At 36.2% G+C, this 24,517-nt stretch overlaps 1 protein-coding gene and 1 long non-coding RNA gene across 8 annotated transcripts in view; one reads left to right on the forward strand and one right to left on the reverse strand.

Annotated features, from left to right (window-relative positions):
• The window catches only part of MAGI2 (membrane associated guanylate kinase, WW and PDZ domain containing 2), a 1,430,555-nt gene that overhangs the window by 999,198 nt on the left and 406,840 nt on the right, over nt 1–24,517 (forward strand). The gene's annotated exons all lie outside the window — the stretch shown is intronic.
• LOC143677680 (uncharacterized) overlaps nt 7,743–24,517 on the reverse strand; it is a 34,010-nt gene continuing 17,235 nt past the window's right edge. Inside the window, exons 2-4 of one of the 2 annotated variants that reach the window (XR_013172844.1) lie at nt 11,551–11,693; nt 10,492–10,569; nt 7,743–7,924 (exon numbers count right to left, since the gene is read on the reverse strand). This is a non-coding gene — a long non-coding RNA (uncharacterized LOC143677680). Of the gene's footprint in view, nt 7,925–8,120; nt 10,570–11,550; nt 11,694–24,517 lie in introns of those variants that run through there. The other variant, XR_013172823.1, reaches the window with a different exon arrangement.

A 24,517-nucleotide genomic window follows, 5' to 3' on the forward strand; every position in this document is an offset into this window, starting at 1 on the left:
AGCACCTGGACCCAGTTTTCAAAGAGCAATACAGTTGAGAAGATCAAGTACTAACCTGCCCATACTAATGAGAATTTAATAATGGTGTGAGAAAACATCCAGGAGACAACAAGGAAGAAAAAAAAAAAACACTAATTGAGAACAGAAATGTTTGAGGAAGGCTTGATGAAAGAGGTGGAATTTGAGCAGAATTTTAAGGATGAATTGGATCTAAAGTCACTCTTAAATAGTCAGGTTCCCCTGGGTTACCTTATTTGTTGACCTTCTCTTTTCTCCTTACCCTTTTCTCTCTGGTTTGTTTCCCACAGCTTTAGTTTCTACCTATATTATGATGACTTGCAGTTTTTCTTTTCAGTTCTGCTCAATTCTGACTTCTAGCATAAATACACTTACGTATTACTTCATTTCATTTTGTCTCTATTATGTGATTTTGCTTAGGTAATTTTAAATTGTTCCATCCTCTTCTCTTACTCCAACCAGATTTGTATTTATTATATTATCCTGCCTGTCAAGTCCTTCTTTAAAAGACTTGCAAAATCTTACCTACCCATTACTGAACTCTTATTCTTACATGTGTTCTTCTAATTTATAGTCTGTGTTTTCCTTTATGAAACATTTCATGGAAGGAAATATTTATTATACTTTATGAAGTCTATTCTCTTAAAAATATCTGTTTCCAAATGGATTTCCCCTTTCACAATAATGTACTGCCTAGCTATTCTTTCACTTCTTACTTTCTATATTTGACATAATGTGTGTCCTTAAGTTTAAGATTCTGCATTCTCTCACTCTATTTGATCTTTTTCTTGGGAACATTGCCAGTTGTTGCTATTGTTCTTTTTTCCACTCTGGTTACTGAATTCATTGTTACCATAAAACTCTCAAGATTCAGATAGATGTATTCTTGGGTCTTCCAAGAACTTTGAACATCAGAACCGAACTCAAAAAGGTACAAATATTAACTTGGAATATTGAAAGAACATGGATTGACCCTCAAATACTCAAGGGTTATGACCAAAGAAAGGGATAGATGACCACATACCTTGAAGTACCATGAACATCTTAAACTTCATGGTATTTTAAATTTTACTCTCAGTATCCCAGTAGCAGTAGCTTGAGTTTTAAAAAAGAATACCAGCATAAGTGTATTTTCCTTGGAATCAAGTTTCCTTTGTTTGTGTGAACACATTTTAAACATAATAAATTTTACAAATATTGTGTTTTCTGATAAAATTCTCCTGCATTTTTATTCCCCTTAATAGTCTTATTTGTCCACTTGCCATTCAGATTCCACTTAGAACGGAATTTATTTTGTACCAGGAATTTTATCTCATGGAAATGGAAGCTCACTTGAGGCTTCCTTAAAATTTAGAGATCTCACTACAAATTTTGAATGTGTGCTCCCTTTTACCTTTTTTTCAACAGCAGAGACTTGTAAATCTTCAATCACTGTTAATGTTTAATTTGATTATAATCTTAGTTCTGAAGCTATGTCATATTGGCTCTTTCTTCCCAGCATAATTTTGAAATTACTTTTCTATCCTATCTGTAACTCAGCTTGGGACCATAACTGAATGATAATTCCATCTTTTTAAATGATATACCATCACACATTTCTTTTTTGTCATCTTCACACAACTCACAATTCCTGTTTGGCCACCAGATGCCTGATACCATAAAGTCAACAGTTGCCTTTACAACCCAATTTATAACTAAATAGATATGTGAGAAGTTTGTGGGGCTTTCCCCTAAATGGGATAGCATTCCAATTAGTTTATCTCATATAATATCATTGATGGGGCAGTATCTGAGAAAACCTTTGTAAACTAGAAAGCACTGAAGCACATTCGTTGATGCCACCATCATTGGGAGGTAGGGTGTGTAACCCAACATGCCAGAAGCTGTTCCCTGGTGATGAGAGCGACTCAGAGGATAATGGAAAGCCAAAGCATTGAGTTAGAGGAGATTCTATCTGCTTCATCACTAGTTCACTTTATATATATGTATACCTTTGTTAAGAGCTCATTTAACATCTGCCTTCACTCACTTCCTTCTCTCCCTTCTTCCCTCCCACTTCTAGGATCTTTCATTTAGTTGGCTGCTGACATAGAGTTTTCTATTATCCAGTTTGTTTGGAGTGAGGAATTTTAAAGGGGTCTTGTTTTGGGATCCCCAAAAGGAAACCATTGCATTCAAATATGATTATATAAGGGAATAAGTAAGTGTGTACATGTTATGTGAATGTATGTTTTGTACATCATTGTGAACAATGAAAAAGTGTGACATGGTAAATGCATCTGGATTAATTTGGAAGAACTTATTTTAGAAAATGTACTTTAGTGCTGAGTTTTAAAGGAGTGAAGAGGTGTGTCATGCCAGAGAGAGAAAAACAAACAAAAACTTGTTGTAAATGTGGATCGACTTGAGGAAGGTTGTAAGTGGAAGAAAACATATAGCATTTCCTGAATAAATCTGAGATTGAAATGTATATTACCAGATGTGATTATAAAAGGAGATGGACATAGCTAGTATCAGAGAATGTTATAAACTTGTAGGTGATCAGAGGCAAGTACTTGTATACCATTTAAAAAACACCCAGATACATGCCATTGTCCTAATGTATTGAGTGTGATGGTCTTAAGAAGTAGAACATGTAGCCCTTGGCCCCAACCAAGAAACTTACAAGTTAGTGGAGAAATAGCTAGTATTAGGATCAGATAGTGGCAATCCAGAGACACCTAAACAAGTGCCTGTTACAAGCTCTGTGAACTTGTGCCTCAGTTGCTTTGGTGATTATTTGTTGTTTACGAAACAGATTTATTTTCTAAAGCATTTTCACAGTTGTCAAATTTTATCCTAATAAGCACTTCAAGATTTAGTAAAAATTAATATTCACATTTAAGAGACAAAGAAATCTAGACCTAGAGAGATGCAGTGATTTGTTCGAACCACACTTCAACAAAGCTGAAGATGTAGCTGCATCCTTGTGATTCTTCAGCTAGTGACATCTCCCTATACTACACTACCAGCGCGCATGGGGCAGGGACTCATCAGCAACCACCAGTGTTCCTGGGATTTATCATGCTTCCTGCCTTCCTTTCCTAGCAGATGCCAAGAGTCAGTTCTATTGTAACTATCATAAGCAGAAATTGAGAACAAGAACAACAGCATATGTTTAGGAAGATGCACTTGGCATTATTGTATAACTTAATGAATTCGTGCTTAGAAAAATGCTTGAGTACCCTCCCAACATTCCTTTGGGCTTTAGAACATCACATTAAGTGGAATGCTATTGCAGTTACCATTTGTTAGTACCATTCAGCCCACATGTTACCTGCCATTCTTAGAAATGTAGTAGTCCCTACAGAATGGTCAAAGCTATCTTAAACTTGTTAAATACTTTCTTGCTTCAAGGGTGATGGGCAGTCTTTCAAAGAAAAGTTTTCTTCTTACTTAAAAGGCAGTAATTGACTGCCTTATTGCCATGGGGAAGATAGATTATGGCTTGATCTAGTAAATATTATAGGCTGCTCCTAATTTAGGCAACCTTTGATGACTATATTTGTCTTGTCTTGAAAATGGTTATCCTCTAATTCAGAGGATGTTTTAATGCTGCACATGGTATATGTATATAAATTCATAGACATAAATCTAGCAAATAAATGACTAGTAATCTTTTTAACTCAGTGTGAGGTAGCAATCTTAAGATATTAATGTAGCTTGAGGAACTAAATTTTGTCACTTGAGTATATTCATTATAGCAGCAAAAATGGTGATGCAGCATTTAAAAGGATAAAGAGGCAATCAGTTCCAAGCCTAGTTTATGATGTTAATAATGTCTATATATCTCTGAGAGGAAACCTAGGGTAGTGGGTGAGAACATGGGCCTCTCTGGAGCCATACTACTTGCGTTCAGATCCTGGTTGTGCCATTCACTGGATGATTTAACCTGAGCGAGTTACTGAACCTCTAATCTCTGAGTGCCTCTGTTTCCTCACCTGTAAATAGAAATAAAGATTAATCTTCTTTGCAGAGTTGTTATAAGGATTGAATGAATTCATATATTTAAAGTGCTGCATAAATAATCACTTATTATTATGTTGCAAATACATTTACTTCTAACAGTTCTTTTCTAGAGTCCACTATCGAAGAAAATAACATTAAAATTTCCTAACAAATACATCTAATCATAAATAAAATTCTCAGAGTTTATTTCTGTATATTCCTATTCTCTATTTCAACATTACTTTTATGCTATTATTTTTAATATTAATAGCTGGCATTAATGAATAATTGCCATATACCAAGAGTGTTACATATATTATCTCATTTAAACTCCGCAACAGCCCTTTTAGACATATAAATCATTAACTCCATTTTACAGAGAAGGAAGCTTGCCATCAATTAAGTCTTGCAGAAACAGACAATGTTGAAAATAAAATCTAGCTGCCTCACTCCAGTCATTTCTTCTCATTTCCCTGATCATTTCGATTGCTTTGATAGTGGCATTGAAATAGCACAATATATTTTCTTATATAAAAGAGCAACAGATGGTATCTTACTAAATGTGGCCTTCTTAGTGGAATGAAGTTGATCAACATAACTCACCCCTTTTTCATAATTCACTTCCTATACAACATAATCAATAGGTCACTTTGTGCATGAGGTAATAAAAAATGTAAACCTTATGTTTCAAAACATATATAAATATATGTGGCCTTGTGAGGCAGTTGGGGTCAGCCACTAACTAAAATCTACGGTTGCCCCAGAATATAGAGAGATGTAATAATTTGTTAATGCACAAAGGCTCACTGAATGGGTACTAGAACATGTGCAAAGAAAACTTGGTTGGTTAATTTTACTAAGTTTTGTTTAATGTTTCCTTAGATGTTGTACTCCTCTTCACTAAGGCTTACCTCAAAGACATGTTAGCATACATCATATTCCAATTTTATGTATCTGGAGCTTGACAATAAAGCTTACTTTACTGAAAGGCATTTTATCCCATGCAATGACAACTTTGTGTTTCAGTTATACCAATTCCTATGTAATAGACCAGATTTAGATTTTCTTTCCAATTTAAAATTTGTTCCTTAATGCCGCTGATAGTTTCAGCCGGGCCGCGCGACCGGTACACTGGGTGGGTTTGGGGCGAGCTCGCAGGGAATTAACCTGGGTAAGCTGAAGCCGGCGCCTATCCCCTGCCGGCGGTCACGCGAATGATGTCCTCACACAGGCCAAATGTGGGTTCAAGCGTTTATTGTTACAGCCGGGATGGGTCACCCGGGGAACCCGAGAGGTGGGACATGGGACAACGTGCAGGCTGCATGACGACCCCGCGAAGACCCGGGGCTGAGGGAGCTCTGGGCTTAAGTACACTCAGGGGGAGAGGCGGGGTTAAGGGCTCACACGTCAAGAGGAGGCAGCCACTCACACAAGCTTAGCGGCAGTTGCTAGGCAGAAGGGTATGTTTCGGGGATAGGGAAGTATAGAGAATAACAGGAAGGCCTGTTGTTTTGTGGTGGGCTATGGAAATGGGCGGTCTACGACAAGAGGGGGAAGGGGGGAACAGTGAGCTAGGTTACAGATATGGGGGGCAGAGAGTGAACCTAGAGAGGGAGAGAAACATTAAAAAATTTTAAGTTTGGCTAGGCTCCAGTCCCTGAGAAATACGCCACACCTTAAGTATTAACAAATTATTAAACTTCTCTGTCTCTTTCTATGTTCTATGGAAGCAATAATTTTAGTGACTAACACAAATTCCTTCACAAATTCACAAATATTTTGTTACTTCCTAAGAGCAGAGTATTTATATTGTTTATTAGATATCTCATGTCCAAAATTAGCTAGAGCAATGATTATGTTGCTTCCAATGTGCAACAGACAACAATATGGATGAACCTGAAGATACCACGTTGAGTGAAATAAGCCAGACACAAAAGGACAAAGATTGTGTGATCTCACTGATATCAAACAATTAGAATAAGGAAATTCATAGGGTCAGAATCTAGAATATATTACCAGAGGATGAGTTGGGGGTAGGGAATAGGGAGTGAAAACTTAAAATGGAGAGAGTTTCTATTTGGGACAACAGAACTGTTTTGGTAATGTATGGCGGTGATGTTAGCACAGCACTGTGAACATAATTAGCAGCACTGAATTCTTGAATGTGGTTAAAAGGGCAAGTTTTAGGTTGTGTATATGGTATCTAAAAAAAAAAATTCATGGAACTGCACAACACAAACAGTGAACCCTATATTAAACTGTGGACTAGTAAATAGTACAATTATAAAAATGTCTTTCAACAATTGCAACAAATGTTCCATACAAATGCAACTGTATGGTATATGAGAATCCTGTATTTTATGCATGATTGTTCTGTAGCCCACAACTTCTCTATTACAAAAATAATGTAAAATGAAAGTAAAGTGAATTATGAAACCAAAAGCTGTTATGTTGACCAACTTTATTCCATTAAGAAATAAAAAATGCAGATCTGTTAGGCATCTTTCTATAATCAGTCATCCATCATCCCCACAACTAAATAAAGGAAAAGTGATACATTAATGCATATTAATATGTTCAGACCAATTTTGTCATTAATTCTGTCCTGATTCCCTGTTAATTGTCTCGGTTAAATTAAACAGTGGTTGTTAAACATGATTTCCATGGTTTAATGAATATTCTAGAAATAAATGTCAATTCCACAATGGTCAAAGCCCAAAGGTACAAAATATAGATTTTTTTTTTTTTTTATAAAAGGGATTCAGAAAACAACAGTCTGTCTCTAAGTTAAGTTCCTGTAGGGTCAAAACTTACTTCTCCACTTGCTTCATGCCAGGCACATACTAGAGGCTTGGGCTAAAGAGTTGACTAAGATGAACTTCCAGGTATTTTTACATCTTGATAGTAATACTGCATGAATGCATTTTATATTTTTGGTATGATTCTTCTATTAGGTGTTCCTTGGTTTAAAAACATTAAGCTAGGCACTAGGTAGACATAGGAAAAAAATGTGCTCACAGAAGTCACATCAAGGATTGTTCCAGGAAAAATGAGGGGAAGGGAAATCAGGAATATTTTAGAGTGGGCTGAGATCCAATAACCTTAGGGTTCCAAACTGGAACACTGGGATCCCCCACCAGGACAAAAATTAATATGAGGCATTTTTCCCCAGACAGGAGCCAAAACAGTAAGCTCCAGACCAGGACTACTATAGATGATAGAACTTCTCTAAACAGTAATTGGGAGAAACAAAGTCAACTGCTTCTCACAGTAAAGTCTTTGAATTACAGAAGTGTGAGAGCCTTTGTCTGTAGCATGGTCTGACTTCAATTAACTGTGTTCATTCCAAAGACAGAAAAGAAATGCCATCCCATTAGTGTGGGGTTGGGATAGCATTTCAGTTGGCAATTTTATGTGTATTTATTTCAATTCTTCTTAACTAAAGAGATGAAATATAAAATGGAAGTCACTTCAGATGGCCAAGGCTAAGGACCTTGTATTATTTGTGAAACTTTCTCTATTGTACAGTGTTTAGGAAATTGTTTGCACAGAATAAATAGTAAAAATAATGTTGTGCAATGTTTTATTTCCCATTTGGTTTTTATCTAGAATGGTTTAAGTTTAGGCTATTTTGTGCAAGTTTTAATTTGGATTCTTACAGAAAGTAGTAGACAGTTGTGCTGGTTTGAAAGGATGTATGGACCCTAGAAAAGCCATGTTTTAATCAAAATCCCATTTCATAAAGGTAGAATAATCCTTATTCAATACTGCATGGTTGAAACTGTAATCAGATCATCTCCCCATGTGTGATTTTTGCTATTACTAACCTTCTGACTTGGCTTTCTTGGTGTTACCTCTGCTTGACTCTTACCTCAATCTGATTTATTAGCTACAAGCAGCAGTGTTCTATCCATCATGTCTGTCAAGAGAGCAATAGCCAAGTGTTAGAGAAGTCCTTTAACAACCTCATTGTACTTTGGCAATCAGGAACTATATATTTTCATGTACATTTTTTTAAAATAAAAAACAAGGTCAATAACTAAGTAAATTGACTTAGATAAAATTATATTTCAAAAGATCTATTCAAAGAATAATTTATTATTTTAATTCTGATGTCAATATTGATATTATTAAAATGATTTTCAGTGGCTCGAGGTAGATACTGTTGTGAAATAAATTTGAAAAGTACAGATCCATATGTAAAAGCAAGAATGACAGACAGCAGACTTTTTAGTGCAATTTACTGATATATATTCATATACCATATAATTATCTAAAGGATACAATCAGTGGCTCACAGTATCATCGTATAATTTTGCATTCTCACAATCAATTTTAGAAAACTTTCAGTACTCTAAAAGGAATAAAAATAAAGAATACCTGAATTTCCCATACCCTCATTCTCACTATTGTTTATTTATTTGCCTTTATTTTCTTACTCATCTGCCCATACACTGCATAAAGGGAGTTTCAATCACAAGGTTTTCAGAATCACATGGTCACACCATAAAAGCTATATAATTATACAATTATCTTCAAGAATCAAGGCTACTGGATTACAGTTCAAAAGTTTGAGGAATTTCCTTCTAGCTGTTCTAATACCCTAGAAACTAAAAAGGAATATAATGCCTAAGAATAAACTCCAGATTTGACCTATTGACTCTATTTGAAATCTCTTAGCCACTGAAACTTTATTTTGTTTCATTTCTTCTCCCTTTTTTGGTCAAGAGGGCTCTCTCAATCCACGATGTCAGGGCCAGGCTTCTCCCTGGGAGTCATGTCCTATGTAGGAGGAAGGGTAGTGAGTTTATTTGCAGAGTTGGTTTAGAGAAAAAGGACACACTAAGCAACAAAAGAGCCTCTCTGGGGGTGAGTCTTAGTTATAATTACAAGTAGGCTTAGTTTCTCCTTTGTAAGAATAAGTTTCTTAAGGGCAAGCCTCAAGATCAAAGACTTTCCTTATTAAATTGGTAGTTCCCAATGCTTGCAAGAATATCAGGAATTCCCCAGGTAGGGAAGTTTAGTATTTCTACATTTTTCCCTAGTCCTTAAGGGAATTTTGCAAATAGTTTTGCTTTTTTAAAAATTTTCCAGCCTGTATTAGCTAGGCTTTTCTAGAGAAACAGAATCAGCAGGAGATATCTGTAAATATAAAATTTATAAAGTTCTGTAGGGCAGGCTGTTCGCTGGTAACTCTGAGAAAGTTCCTCAATGAACTCTCAGGAGAGGCTGGCTGGACAACTGTGGAAATGCAAGGATCCAAGGTCTGTAGGGCAGGCTGCAAGCTGGTATCTCTGATGAAGTTCCTCAAAGAACTCTCAGGAGAGGCTGGTTGGACAACCATGGAAATGGAAGAGTCCAAAATCCATAGGGCAGGCTGTGAAGCTGGCTACTGTGATGGAGGGTCTGGACAAACTCCACAGGAGAGGCTCACCAACTGAAGCAGGAAGAGAGCCTGTCTCTTCTGAATCCTCCTTAAAAGCCTTCTGGTGATTAGATTAAGCAGCACTCATTGCAGAAGTCAGTCCCCTTAGCTGATTACAAATGGAATCAGCTGTGGATGCAATCAAATGTGGTCATTGCTTAAGTCCATGAAATGTCCTCATAGCAACAGACAGGCCAGCACTTGCCTGACTAGATGACCAGGAACCAAGTTGACACATGAACCTGACCATGACACAGTCCAAGTTACTCTGGGATGTATTGGGCTATTATATTAATCTATATAAAATAATAGGACCTCATTCCCTAGTCAAGATTCCATGTAATTATTTTGTTAGAATAGACTGACCATACAGATTAAATTAGATAGTGCCCCAGACTTCAATACATATGCAATATGTACACATGTATAAAACATATACATATGTAAAATTTATATACACGTATGTAATAATATGAATGCTGTGCTAGTTTGAAACTGTTATATACCCCAGAAAAGCCATTTTCTTTCCATCCTAATTCAGTCTTGTGGGGCCAGAACTATTGTTTAGGGTAGAAACTTTGATTCAATCGTTTCCATGGAGATTTACCCACTCAATTGTGGGTGTGGCCTTTTGATTAGTTGGAGACCGGACTACACCTACTCAAGGTGGGTCTTAATTGGATGTAGACGTTTGGAGATAAGTCAGAAATAGCCTGGGTGCTAAGCAGGGATTCACAGAAATAGCCAGAATCTGAAAAGAAGAAACCTCTGGCCCTGGGAGATAGGAAGCTGAGATGAAATCCAGAGTGTTGCCTCAGAAGCAGGAAAGTAAAGGCCCACAGACCCTTAAAGAGGAAGCCACTGAATCAGAAGCTGAAAGCAATGGAACCTGAAACAAGGACCAGCAGATGCCAGCCATGTGCCTTCCCATGTGACAGAGAAACCCTGAATGGGAATCAGCCTTTCTTGAGTCAAGGTATCATTCTCTGGATGCCTTACTTTGGACATTTTTAGGGAACTATAAACTTGTAAATTAATAAATTCCCTTTACAAAAGCAAACCTGGGGTGCACGGGTGGCTCAGTGGTAGAATGCTCGCTTCCATGCGGGAGACCCGGGTTTGATTTCCAGACCATGCACCTAAAAAAAAAAAAAAAAAACTCAAACCCATTTCTGGTATTTTGCATTCAGGCAGCATTAGCAAACTAAAACAAATGCCAATGCCTTAAGTGTGTCAGCGCCCCCACCACTCTTTAGGCTGCTACATCATCCTATTTCACATATTTGTATTATTTGCTTCGACCTATAACCATTGGAGTTCATGTCCCCTAGTAAAGCAGAAATGTTGGGGAAGATATCTAGTAATTATAGTGTGTGCCACGTTCTGGAGTAGGAACTTTTCACACATTAACTTATTTAAACCTCATGAAACTCTGTGGTTATAACATCTTTTCACAGGTAAGAGAATGAGTCTCTACAGAGTTAATAAATAGGCCCAAAGTCTCCCTATATAAAGGAGTCACACCCAGATCTTGTTTGTTTTCTTTTGTTTGGCATTTTTAGTTTAACTGTTTAAGTAAGTAATATATTTACGTAGCCCCAAACTGGTAAACAGTGAAGTGTTTCCTCACCTACTTCTATCCTTCTTCTGTGCACTTCCCTTTCCCCAATGACTACAGTTAATAGTTTCTTATATATTTTTCTACAGATATGTTCTATGCATAAACAAACAAAAGAAAACTATCCTATGTCAATTAATATAGAGATTTATTTTTTAATTTTTTTCAACAATTGCATAGTATTCCATTGTAAGATTAGAGCATACTTTATTTGCCCAGTTAGTTTGCTTCCAATGTTTTGCTGTTAGGAACTTTGCTACAATTTAAGTAATTTCATACAGCTATGGGAGTTCGACTTTTATTTCAAATACCAACACAGTTGTCTCAATATCATTTATTGAATAATCTGTCTTTTCTGTTCTAATGAGATGTCACCTTTATCATATACTAAATTGCATTTTGCATTTTAAAACCAAGCTCTGACTCTATGCTTTTTCTCATATACCACCCTGCCAATAATAATTTCCTATAGGGGCAGTGCAAGGGTGGCAAGAATTCTCACCTGCTGAGCTGGAGACCTGGATTCGATTCCCAGAGCCTGCCCATGCAAAAAAAAAAAAAAAGCTTTCTTCTGGGCGGGCAACAGTGGCTCAGTGGCAGAATTCTTCCCTGCCATGCCAGAGACCCGAATTCGATTCCCAATACCTGCCCACGTAAGAAAAATAAAAAAATAAAAATATGTTACTGGAGTTTTCTAGATATCTAATAATTTCAGTTCTGACTTATATTTCTCAATACCCACCATTTTAACTCCTGTGCTACAGAAAATATTTTGTTTTAATTAAACTCTGTTTTGCTAGGCAAGATGTCTGAAGCATATCAATTAGCCAATTAGTTCTGATCAGTGAAGTGTCTCGTTGGTTCCTTTTCCACCACGGTACAGCTATACCTCAGAGGAACAGCTCTTAGGATTACAGATGCTGGGTACTACATTGTGTCTTAAGGGGCTGTTTCCTTAAGGGTTTTGGTGAGAATTAAGTGAGTTAATACAGAGAATGGCAACTAGCATATAGCAGTCACTCCATCCATGTAATAAAAAAGCAGCATATCACAGTGGTTAAGTATACAGACTGTAGCCAGGCACGCTCATTTGTATCTCATCATTACTACCTACTGGCTGTGTAATCTTTGGCAAGTTTTGTATAACCTCTTTGTGCCTTGGTTTCCTCATCTGTAAATTGGGGATAATAATAGAGTGTACCTCTAGGGATGCCACTGGCCTGTTCTGTGCCTTTCTGAAAATTTGGAAAAGATGCTCCATCTGGGCAGATGCCTCTCAGCTTTGTGAGTTAATGGAGCGCTTGTGTAATGGAAGAGGATACCTTTCATTCCCAGACCCAGGCTCAAGTACAGGCCAGGGCACAGGCATCCTGGGTGGATTTTTACCCCATCTTCACTCTCACCAAGTGCCTTCGTGCAACACTAACGTGCAATCCTATGCCATGATCTTGTCTACTTACCTTGTAAAATTTTGCACCTTTTCATTTTTAATTACAGGAGGCAGGCAGAACGCTTTTGTAATACCCCTACTTCATAATCACCACCTATTTTAATTATTTGTAAGACTATATCTGATGTAATGCAAATAACTTAAAGAATCTAGGCTATAACCATGTCAGTATCTGTATACACACACACACACACACACACACACACACAATTTCTTATCTAGGGCAAGCTTGAATTGACTTAATCACCGATTAAAAGCATCTACTGAATTCTCACTTTGTGCTCTGGTCTGGGCCTGAATGAGGCACTTCCAATGCAAAGTTGAACAGGACACAGAAAATAGCCTTTTTCTAGAGAAATAAAATCAGTAATTACAGTTCAGCATGGTACTTGAGAGGAACAGAGTGATATGGGAGCTCAGAGTAATGGCTGATCAGACAGCAGAGGAAGTTAATCTATAGGATTTGATGCTGGAGTTGTTCAAAGGGTAAGGTAAAAACGAGAGGAAGAGCATTTCAGGCAGGTCAGAGGTACAGAGAAATTAACTGACTGCATTTGACCAGGCTGGAGGCTTTGAGTAGCAGGGAGGAATTTAAGAGAGTGGCTGAGGCCAGGATGGGTAGGCCACAAAAGGAATCAAGTGAAATACTTAGAAGTTGATACTCTAAGAGCAAGCCATTTGAAAGTTGTGCTGAAAGTTCACTTCTCCAAGCTGCATTTTAGGATATAACCTTTTGGCTGGTGTGCATAGGCTCAACTGGAGCAGAGAAATGAAGGCAGTAGGCCACTGGGAAGATGAGGAGAACCTGAAGCGAGAGGTGTCATGAAGGAGGAAGTGGTGTGGTGTGAAGATCTGACTCGATGATCAAGGGGGCCCTTCAGCTGTGAAGGTTAAGCAGAGAAATCATAACCAAGGAATGACATAATTTTTTTTTTTTGCATTTTCTATCTTGAAGTTAGGGCCCTTTTCATAAGAGATTATTAAATTTCTCTTTCAGAAAAGGAACTTTTATTTCTCAAGGCCTCGGGTGGTCTGGGAGAAACCTCAGATTTTCTAGGGTTGGAATCACAACATTGCGGAATTTTTTTGCTGTGATAGTCTACATCTTTTCTTAATTATCTCTTTATTCATGCCATATGGAGCACCTATAAATGTCTGAAAGAGCAGCTTCTCCAGAGAACAGCCTAAGGATTTTTCCATTATGAAATGCATCTGTTAACGGCATACGGCTTGATAAAACCATATTGTTCAAGGTGAACTTCCTGTTCTATAGTTCAGGAACATGGCACAGTCCCCATCTATACAGAGTATATATATGTGTCCATTGCTATCCTGCAACACCAGCTTCTACAAATTAAGATTCATGTGCCAGAAACCTGCCCTCGTTTATGCTGACTTTCAGCGACCTACCTGCAGACACCTGCTCATGTCAGTACAAACTGAGTTAGTTCGTAAGCGCCATATGTGTATACTTTTGAAACCTAGATTCACTAAATTTCATTGGTTTAATACTGATAATACTGAAAACATATTTCTTTGCTTGATACATTCCTGGTATTTGCTCTCAGATAACTGTAGTGATTTGGGACACATCATAATAGGTAATTTTTCCAGTTAGAAATTCTGAAATAATAATATGGGGAAAACTGGCCATAAAAGCAAAAGTATAGCGTGCCTATGAAAGTATCATAAGAATTTATAAAATTATTCCTGTGCATCGAGAGTAATGGGATTACAACTCTTAGAAAAAAAATGCAAGCTTACCTCTAGCTCATTACCAAATGTTTCTTAAAGCTGTACAGAATAATATGGTCATTAGAAAAGTTCAAGTAACATCCAGAATGCCTGATTGTAGTGGTTGATACTCTTGTGAAAGTATTGCCTGTGAACAAATCAGATTCTTTTCACTTCATTTTGTGAAATACATACTTGATCCAGAATAGGAAAATAAGCTCTATGTTCTATGTCAGCTGTTAACATATGCAGAATAATTTTTTCTAGACTCTGGTTTTCAGACTAATACTGGTTATCATTCTATTTTTTTCTACTCTCTTGAAAATGAACTAAATTTTAGAAACATTTTTTGAATCTTGTTTGCTCCCAAATGCTAGGGAATTCTAACCCTCAACTTGTGGGACCAGGATGAGACACTTAGGAATGGCTGGCGATATGGAAGGGATACAGGCAAAAATGTTCACACAAAGCCAGAAAGGGAGAGGACTCCAAAAAGTAAGAATTCATTGATTATGTTAAATACTGCAGTGAGGTCATGTAAGATGTGAACTGAAAAATGTCCACTGGATTGTGTAACAGAGATTTTTGGTAAATTTGGCAGGAGTGAATTCTTAGAGTTTCTGGGGGTAGAAGTTCAAAGTGGACTGAAGCATGAGTGAGAAGATTAGCATGAGAGACATATTACTGAGTTTGTGACAAAGGAAGGGGGAACTGAAGCATTTCTGACATAACCTTGTTCCAAGGGATGATGTCAATGATGATAATGACGATGATGATAATGAAAATTAGGATATTTAGCATTTCTTGAGCATTTTCGATATATCCAACACTGTAGTAAGCACTTTAAATATATTAACTCTTATAAACTTTGCAATTTCCACTTAATGTTTTAATTGTGGCATTAACAGATTAACTCACCTTGTTCATGTTTTCCCTTTTTTGTTACCTCCCTCTCTTCTTTCTTGTCTCCCTCCCTTATTCCCTTTCTTCCTTCCTTCCATCCTTTATTATGTCTAGTAAACAGTGAACTCCTTTTCTAATTTAGGTATTTTGTTATATGCCAAAAATACAACAGTGACCAAAACGTTTCTTAGTATGTATGCCAGTTTGAAGATATTATGTACCTCAGAAAGGCCATGTCCTTTAATCTTCATTTACTATTGCTGGTGGTGGGTCATAACTTTTGATTAGTTGGTTTCCATGGAGATGGATCTCCACCCATTCAAGACAGGGTTGCTTACTAGAACCCTTTAACAGGGAACCATTTTGGAAAAAGCCCAGAGCCAACAGCACCAACAGAGCCCATACAGCCAGAGAGCTTTGGAGATGAAGAAGGAAAATGCCCCTGGGAAAGACATTTGAACATGAAGCCAGAGACCCCAGCAGAGCAGCCATGTTCTTCTGGACTCATGGGCCTTTCTTGAACCAAGGTATCTTTTCCTAGATAACCTAGTTTGGACATTTTCACTGCCTTAGAACTGTAAACTTGCAATTTAATAAATTCGCCTGTTTAAGAGCCTTTCCATTCTGGTATATTGCATTCTTAGTAGATATGAAAAATAATGGCAGCTTTATTTGTCTTTGCTTCCTGCACAAGTCTTTCTTTGCATACTTTCAATTTCTCTAGCCCATCACTTTGCCCATATTAAACCATTTTCATTTACTAGGTAGAGTTTTCCAGAATGCTATTCTTACTTCTTTGCTCTCCTCCTACTGTATGCACCAGGACATTACATAGTAGCATCTCTGAGAGAGTGCTGTACTTATGTGCAGGCTCTTAGAGTGTCTCTGATTATACTAAATCCAGATGAAAGTGGTGAAGACAAACCTCACAACTACTTCCCTTGGATTGATTCTTCTTCTAATATCTCAGCCCAGGAACTTTAAAAACTTCTTTCAATGTGAAGTTTTTTGGGTGAAATCTGTTACCAAATCTTCTCACTTTCTTCTTAATTTTTTCTCCCCTATCTACCTCTTCTGTCACAAATGGCCATCAACAGACACTATAATGTTGCAAAAGCCTCATTGCTCTCTCTCTTGCTTTCTCATCTGTCCTCAGTGCTGCTGCCAGCAGCTCTTCTCTGTACATTGCTTTGGACACAGCTCCACCCTCTCAAAACCAAACTGTAGGTGCATCACCCTCTGGGTTAAATTGCATCAAAGGTCCAAGATGGGCCCAGATAACATTTCTTTATAAATTGCTATTTAAATCTAGCCATTGCCCTGAGTTTTCTATGCTTTGATGACAATACCTCTGAATTTAAATCCACTTGTCTCTCAACTTCAGAAACCTTATAGACTGTTACAGCTAATTATCATTTTTGTGTGTTGAATCATGGCAGAATATGCTTATGGAGCATTAATGCACCAAAAGACTATATTTCCAGGAACCACACTGGTTTGTCAATGCAGGAAACTTCTCACTCCCTCATCCCCACCTAATGTGACTTTGAATACAGCCCTCATGCAGCAACTTTATGGTTTTATGTAAATATTCATGGGAGATTCTGCCTATTTTGAAAAATATGAATCACTCATTTAGTAAGCAAGTTGATGAGAGATTTAATTACATTTTGGGAAATTGTTCATGCCAAAACCATGTCCGTTGATTTGCTCTCACTATATCAGGTACTGAAATGAGATATTTTCTTTAAATTTAGTAGAATGTAAAATGATTTTATATATTACAATCCTCCTAGTTGTGAAAACATTTTCAGTATTATGCCTTGAGAGGTTTTTTTTGCTCATCATTACATCTGATGTTATTTATTTATTTATTTTAGTATACTGCATGATGGGGGTCACATTTCATTCTTTTTCCATGTGAATATCCTATTATTTCATCACCATTTGTTAAATTTTGGGGGGAGTTGGGGGGAAGTGCATGGGCTGGGAATCAAACCTGGATCTCCTGGAGGGCAGGTGAGAATTCTACCACTGAACTACACTTTTATACCTCCCCCCAATATTATGTTTTAAAGTCCTGTTCCCACAGTTCATTTAGATCAAGAAAACTTGATGTTTATCTTAAAATACTGATGTATTTTATATTTTCTCTATTTTTATGTTTTGATTCTGCTATTACTATTTTATTTCAATGCTTTATCCATCCTTTGTCACCTTTACTCATGGTTTCATAGCTTAAAAAATTTTTTTCGTATTGGTTTTTGCCTGATAAATATAATCTTTTACCTGGATTCATAGTAAAGACTGAGCAGAGGATAAAGGATAAATTTGTGAGAGAGGGAAGATGAAGAATTAATCCCTATAATTATGTAGACAAAGCACAAACATATATGGTTCATTCAAGTAAAATCTTTTCAAAAATTGCATTTTAAACAAAAGTATACCATGAGTGCCCCACCCTCACTGCACAATGGAGTCACATATTTGATTAGAACCAAATATATCACATAAACAAAAGTTTCTGGAGCAAAATGACTTGACTATTCCATGAAGCTTGTACCAAAAGAATTTTTTCCAAGATCTGTAAGAAGCGCATTCATAAAGACATATAGTAAATCACAGGTTACCAGAAACCAGAAGATGGGGGGACATGGGAGTTATTGCATAATGGGTGCAGAGTTTCTGTTTAAGATGATGAAAATGTTTGGGGAGTGGATATAGTCATGGTAGCACAATATTGTGAATGTAATTAATACCACTGAACTGTATATTTGAAAGTGGTTAAAATGGGGAATATTTAGTTGTATATATGTTACTACAATTGAGTTTTTTAAAAATCTTGAATCATAGGTGTGTAAGAGCCAAGTTGAAATCAATACTTTACATTATAATCATAGTTTTCTGGTTTGTTTTTTTTATCACCTCTCTTCAGTGAGATTTTGAAAAGCACTAAATCTGATAACTAGGAAAATCTTTGTTTTAGGGACTGTATCAGCAACATAAAATTATAGTACTTTAAACTAGCTTAATCAGAGATTAAATTTACACAAAATATGAAAATGCAGAAAAAAACTGAATAAACCTGATTCTTCTAACAAAGGGAACTAGATTTCCCACTACAAAAATTCGCTCGTATTCTGTTTCATTTATCTTTATTGTTTTCTTTTCTTTCCTGTTCTTTCCTTCCCTCCCTCCCTCCCCCTCCCTTCTTTCTCTCTCTCCTTGCCCCCCTTCTCCCTTCTCACCACTTCAGCCATAACTGAAATATAAACCAATATGAAAACAAATCCTCTCTTAGAAGGGCTTTTATTTATAAAACCTTTAGAAGAATTGAAAAATATTTCTTTATTGACCTAGCATAGTTGATATGCCCTCCAACTAGCAAAGAATAGGTACTAAAGTTTATTGAATGAACAATGAGAAGTGGACAAACATGTAATAAAGGATTTGTGGAAAGAAAGATAGGTGGAGCGATAGTAAAAGAGAAAAACTAAAAGGTAGATTCGAAGAGGAAGAAAGAGTAGATAGAAATGGCAGTAGAAAAGATGAAGAGAGACAGGAAGCAAGAAAGGAATGAAAGGAAAGATGCACTTGTGTGTAGGTACGTCTGTGTGCACTGGTGTGCAGTCTGTGCCATGTATTATCACTTTAGATGACAAAATTTTGTGCATCATTAATAACGTAAAACTCTCTTTAAATTAGGATTTTCAAAATAACCAATGATCATTTTGAAATGGCAAACTTTGTGAACCCATGCCTTGATTTGGTCTGGGTATAATAAATATGCAGTCAAGGATAGAACTGCTGTTCTAATTAAAGGGATTCGAAAGAAGATGTGATGCTGAAGATCAGTTTCACAATTAATACGTGACTCACATGAGTTACCTTGCTCCGTGGATTAACACACTTAAGATTTTTTTTCTAGGATATACCAGTAAGCCTCTTTTCACCAGCCAACCAGATCTCTGTATGATATGCTTCTGGTGTTTCTGAATAATTTATTTGAAATAATAAGTGTAACCACATGATGCCATATCAAAGTAATTGATAGCATGAAAGCTAGCTTTACTGTTCGGGGGTTGCATATCAAATAGTTATTTTGAGTTGTCTCTCTGGAAATATTAGCGAACTTAGGCAAAATTAAACATCCTCAGGAGCTATCCATTGGGGACATGTCCATTAGGGAGAAATAATTCAGCATTGTGAAATGTGCACCAATCATTATTTCTATAGCCCTAAAGATGGCTGTGGCTGTTGGAAACACTGACTTGGTTTAAATGTGTTTGCTACTTCGATGTTTATCTTGTCAGCTTAAAGAAATTGCAAAGTATTTACCTTTTTAGAATTGAAAGGTCATCCCCATTTGCCATAGGGAATTTGAAATCACTGAATACCTTAAAATTTTGATGATTTTTGAAATACTGTTTTAAAATAACTGTATACAGCATGCCTGAAAAGCATTTGTGTAAGAGAAAATATATAGATGAAAAGAGAGTATCCGATTTAGGTTTATGGGATTCATTGCACACTTAATTAAAGTAATCTTTATCTCTCCTGCTCATGGTGCACTTAACAGGAAAATAGAGGAATATTAAATTAGTGGCATATTTCCCACATCAGTTTATTTCCCAAAATGTGTAAGTATGAAGTAATTGAAAATACCTTTGCTCTTAAGAGGTTTTCTATATTCTGCCTCTGTATTTATAATTAATTTAAAGACTCAATTTCTGGAACCCTCATAGAAGTGACTAAAAAGGGAAATGAACCATAATAGTGTTAATACTACTCTTTGCTCAGACTATCTGTTCCCCAAAAGTTAATGCAAAATGCAGTCAAATAATCACTAGAAGACAAGAACTTTATTTACAAATGATCTTCCCCACTCTGCAGGACATTATGCAACTCCTAACAAAATGTTTTATATTGATCAAGTTTTAAAACTGCCTTGTCATATCTCAAAGATTTTAATTATCATTCTGTAAGACAATTTTTAAAGCATGGCAGATTGGTGGAAGTGGAAAAGCATTTTTCTATTTTTACTTATAAAGTTTTAAAATATTCATAAGTATAATTTCACTGTTTTAGAAATGCAAAAATACTTGTGTGCTCTTTTATCGAGATGAATATTTATTGCCTATCAATATATTCTAATTAAAAGATAGTGTTATAACTTGATTGCTTACATATTTGAAGTGCAGGATTTTTTTTTTCCTTTTAAATGCTGTGCCAGTTTGAATCTATGGTGGACCCCAGAAAAGCCGTGTCTTTTAATCCTCTTTCAATATTGCTGAGTGGGAGCATTTTGATTGTTTCCATGGAGATATGACCCAACCAATTGTGGGTGGTGACTTTTGATTAGATGATTTCCATGGAGATGTGTCTCCACCCATTGAAGATGGAGTTACTTACTGGAATCCTTTAAAAGAGGAAACATTTTGGAGAGAGTCCCTTTTGAGAGAGCCAAGAGAAAGCCAGCAGATGCTGCCATGTTCACCACATGACCTTCCAGCTAAGAGAGAAGCATTGAACATCATCGGCCTTCTTGAACCAAGATATCTTTCCCTGGATGCCTTAAATTGGACATTTCTATAGACTTGTTTTAATTGGGACATTTTCTCAGCCTTAGAACTGTGAACTTGTAACTTATTAAATTTCCCTTTTTAAAAGCCATTCTTCTTCTGGTATATTGCATTCTAGCAGCTAGCAAACTAGAACAAATGCAAATCAGAAAAAAAAGAATCATTGAGTAGAAGTTTCCTTTTCTCTTTTCAAAAAAAAACAAACAAAACTGACGAAAAATGAATAATTGCTTAGTTGTTGGTCAAGCGGAATATAAATATAAAAACATATATTCTGACCAGGAAGAGATTTACCTTTTATCTTCTTTGTTATTATTTATTCATTACTTCATATAACAGAAAATATAAGATGGAAAATGGGAAAGGATATCTATATATGTGTTTGTATAAGCATAAAAATACATATATATAAACACATGCATATCCTTCAGAATAAAAAGGACATTTATAGAGCAACATTTCCCATTCATCTTGCCAGTGTTAGCAATTAATAATTTTCATTGTGTTGCTCTTCAAACCTGTTTTGTTAAGAATATTAGTACATCATAGTTTCAACAAGAACATAGGTATTTGATTAGATTTTATTCTTTCATCCTTTTAAAACTATATCTAGACCATAAATTCAACATCATTGGATGAGAATATAAATCCTTAAATTAAATTTGTCTGTACTGTTCAAGGCTTTGGGGACTAATGAAGTTACATATACAAAAATCTTTATTTTTCAAAGTGTGGTATTAAGGAGAGCAGATATGTTTTAGAGATAAATATAAGTGGATTTGAATCCCAGCTCCTGCACTGACTAGTCTGTGACCTGGGGCAGTTTACATCATCATGACCCTCATTTTCCAATCTATAAAAATGAAAGTGATTATTCATACCTTGAATGGTTGTTGTGAGGCTTAAATGAGATAATATGTAAGACCTCTATCATACCACTAAATACCTCTGTAGGGTCTCTGCAATGTGGAGTTTTTTCCACCCCCTTATTATTATTATTATCATTGTTATTGCTTATATAACATGGACCATCAAGTTTAAGGGCATATCATGTGTCTGGAACTCTGCTAATCATTTTAGATACGTTTCATCACAAAAGCTTCACAGTACTCTGTAAGTAGATGTTATTTTCCAGTTTTGTAGTTGGTGAAATTGAGACCTGAAGAAGTGAAATGTCTTGCTCAAGGGTCAATCAGCTAGTAAATAATAGAGTCGGTTTCAAACCTAGGAATATCTGACTTCTTAACCAAACTCTCAAAACTATTAGGAGTAATTCCAGAAGTATCCTTCTGGGCTCTGTTAACAAGTGAATAAGATAGTGGGGGAAACTCTTCATGATGGTCTGAGCATCTAAGAGATAGGGAGGAAGAATTGTGTTAGATGCCATGAAAGTCAACCAAGTACTACCTAGTCAGTAGGTGACCACTGTGTTAACATGTAAAGAGGAGCAGGGATGATAGGTCAAAAGTAGTTCTTTTAGAAGTCCTTGGGACATGGTAAACAGAGAAGAAAGACAGTGTCCATTGTTAAGTTCAAAGGGGCTTCCATGGATTACCCAAAAGGGTAATAATCTTAATTATTTTAGAAACCTGATTTGCAAGAAAACTTTTGCATTGAACTGCAGATTATATCTATACTTATGTGTCTAGAAAATGTCTTCACGTTTTTATCAGCCAATTTTTCTTTTCTGTAGGAAAATGCAAACCATCTCTTTTGTTCAGAATTCTGTGAAGGGCCATTCAGAAAGTAATATGTCCTATCGTGGTGTCTGAGTCTTTGCATCATACCTTTGTCCTGATTCACTTCCGCTTTCTTCTTGTCTGTCTGTGAACTTCTCATCTTTAAAACCCAGTTTGAATATTTGGACTTCCTGGAAGATTTCCCCAGCTTGTGCTCATCCTTTTCCCCATGAAGCATCACTCCCTTCTCTCTGAGATTTGTATGCTTCGGATATCTTTCTATTGGTAAAGTAGTAAAGTCACTGTACTCTTTTTTTTTTTTGTATGCTGTACGGCAGGGTCACATTTCATTATTTTTCCATGTGAGTGTCCCGTTATTGCAGCACCATTCATTGAATTTTTGTTTGTTTGTTTGCTTATTTGTTTTGCTTGTTTGTTTTTTGGGATGTGCATGGACCAGGAATTGAAGCCAGATCTCCTACATGGCAGGTGAGAATTCTACTACTGAACCACCCTTACACTGTACTCTTTTTTTGAATGCTTCATTTTTGAATGTCTCTTTGCTCTAGAATATAGCAAGTATTCAATAAATGTAGGTTGAATGCTGATTATATGATGAAATTCCTGAAAATAGGGACTGGCCTTAGAAGTCTGTCTTGGCAATGCCTGGCACAGTGTTTGGCCTAGAGTATGTGCTTAATATGTATGTTTGTTAATGAATGAACAAACGGGGAGTGTGAAAGGCTCTGAGGAATCCCACTCTACTCCAGTTTATTACAGTTGAAAGGGTCTTAAACAGAATCATGGCTGTCATTTTCAAGGATAATTATAGGAGATGAAAGGTGGAATATGATCCAGAATTAATATAGTGACACAAATTTAGAAAAAGCCTTGTTCAACATAAGCTGAGTTGACAGCAAATGTTATACTACCAATAACAACTTCAACAAAAAAAACCCTCTTTATATTATCTATAGAAAGAGATTGCTAATAAAATGTTAGAGGGTAAAATAAAAAGAACTATTCTGTGACTCCTGATTTAATTGCATCTTATTTTTAAGGAGACTTGATTTCCAAGGGGGAGGATTGAGGGGGCGGGGTGGGGAACATATCCTGTAAAGAAATTGAAACTTAAGATGACTGAGACTGCTAGCCCCGAGTTTTCAAAAATGGCCCTGAGACCTGTAGAAAGTATCTAATGGGTCTTTTTAGATTAGTTCAAATTCCCAGATCCAGATGCTAGGAGGGATTAAATAAGAGAAATATGAGGATATTACTGTTTTGTAAAAGAACAAATGGATAGGTTTTATAAACTGCAAACAGGTACAGTTGTTATCACTATTTGCAAGAAAAAAATCAGGAATAAATTATTTAAACGTATTATTTTTGAGCACTGAGAAAAGAACGTGATGGGCCTATGACCCAGAATAACATCACTGAAAACAAGAAATTCCAAACTAACAATTACTTTTTGGTAGGACCACTACATAGTGGCAAGAGAATAAGAAGAGGAGCCACCGTTTGTTGAGTTAACAGCTATGAGCCAGGCACTCTGCTCAGAATAATATATTTTTATTTTCAGTAAAATATTAACATAATCTCTCAGGATATCTTTGTAGGTGAGATAGACAAATAGGGATAAAATGATAGGAAGATTAAAACTGGTTGAAAAATTATACCTGAAGAGACTATTAATGATCTGTCATAAGATGATCTTATATTATCCACATTGTTATATACGTTAGTATTAGAAGCGAGGTATTCTGATTATAGTTGCAGATGACTGAGAGCTGGGGATGAGAATTACTTATGGCATAAAATACGGGATCAAGTTTCCTTAACTAACCACTGCACACCTGGTAACAGTAATAAACTAATATTTTAAGAGAGATGTAAATTGAAGCATTTAGATTTTAGAAAAGAGTTTCACAAGTAGAGAAAGGCTCAAACATTTAAAAATTGTTCTTGGTAAATCCTATAGTTCATAAGCTCAATATATGCCAAGAGCTTGATGCAAATACTAAAACCAAATGAAAACAAAAACAGCATGGTGTTGCACTACGTTAGTTGTGTCAGTGCCCTGCTCTTGTGAAAAAATAGTCACACATGGTGCATTGACAG

Source organism: Tamandua tetradactyla, chromosome 1 (genome assembly GCF_023851605.1).
Source record: "Tamandua tetradactyla isolate mTamTet1 chromosome 1, mTamTet1.pri, whole genome shotgun sequence".
Lineage (NCBI taxonomy): Eukaryota > Metazoa > Chordata > Mammalia > Pilosa > Myrmecophagidae > Tamandua > Tamandua tetradactyla.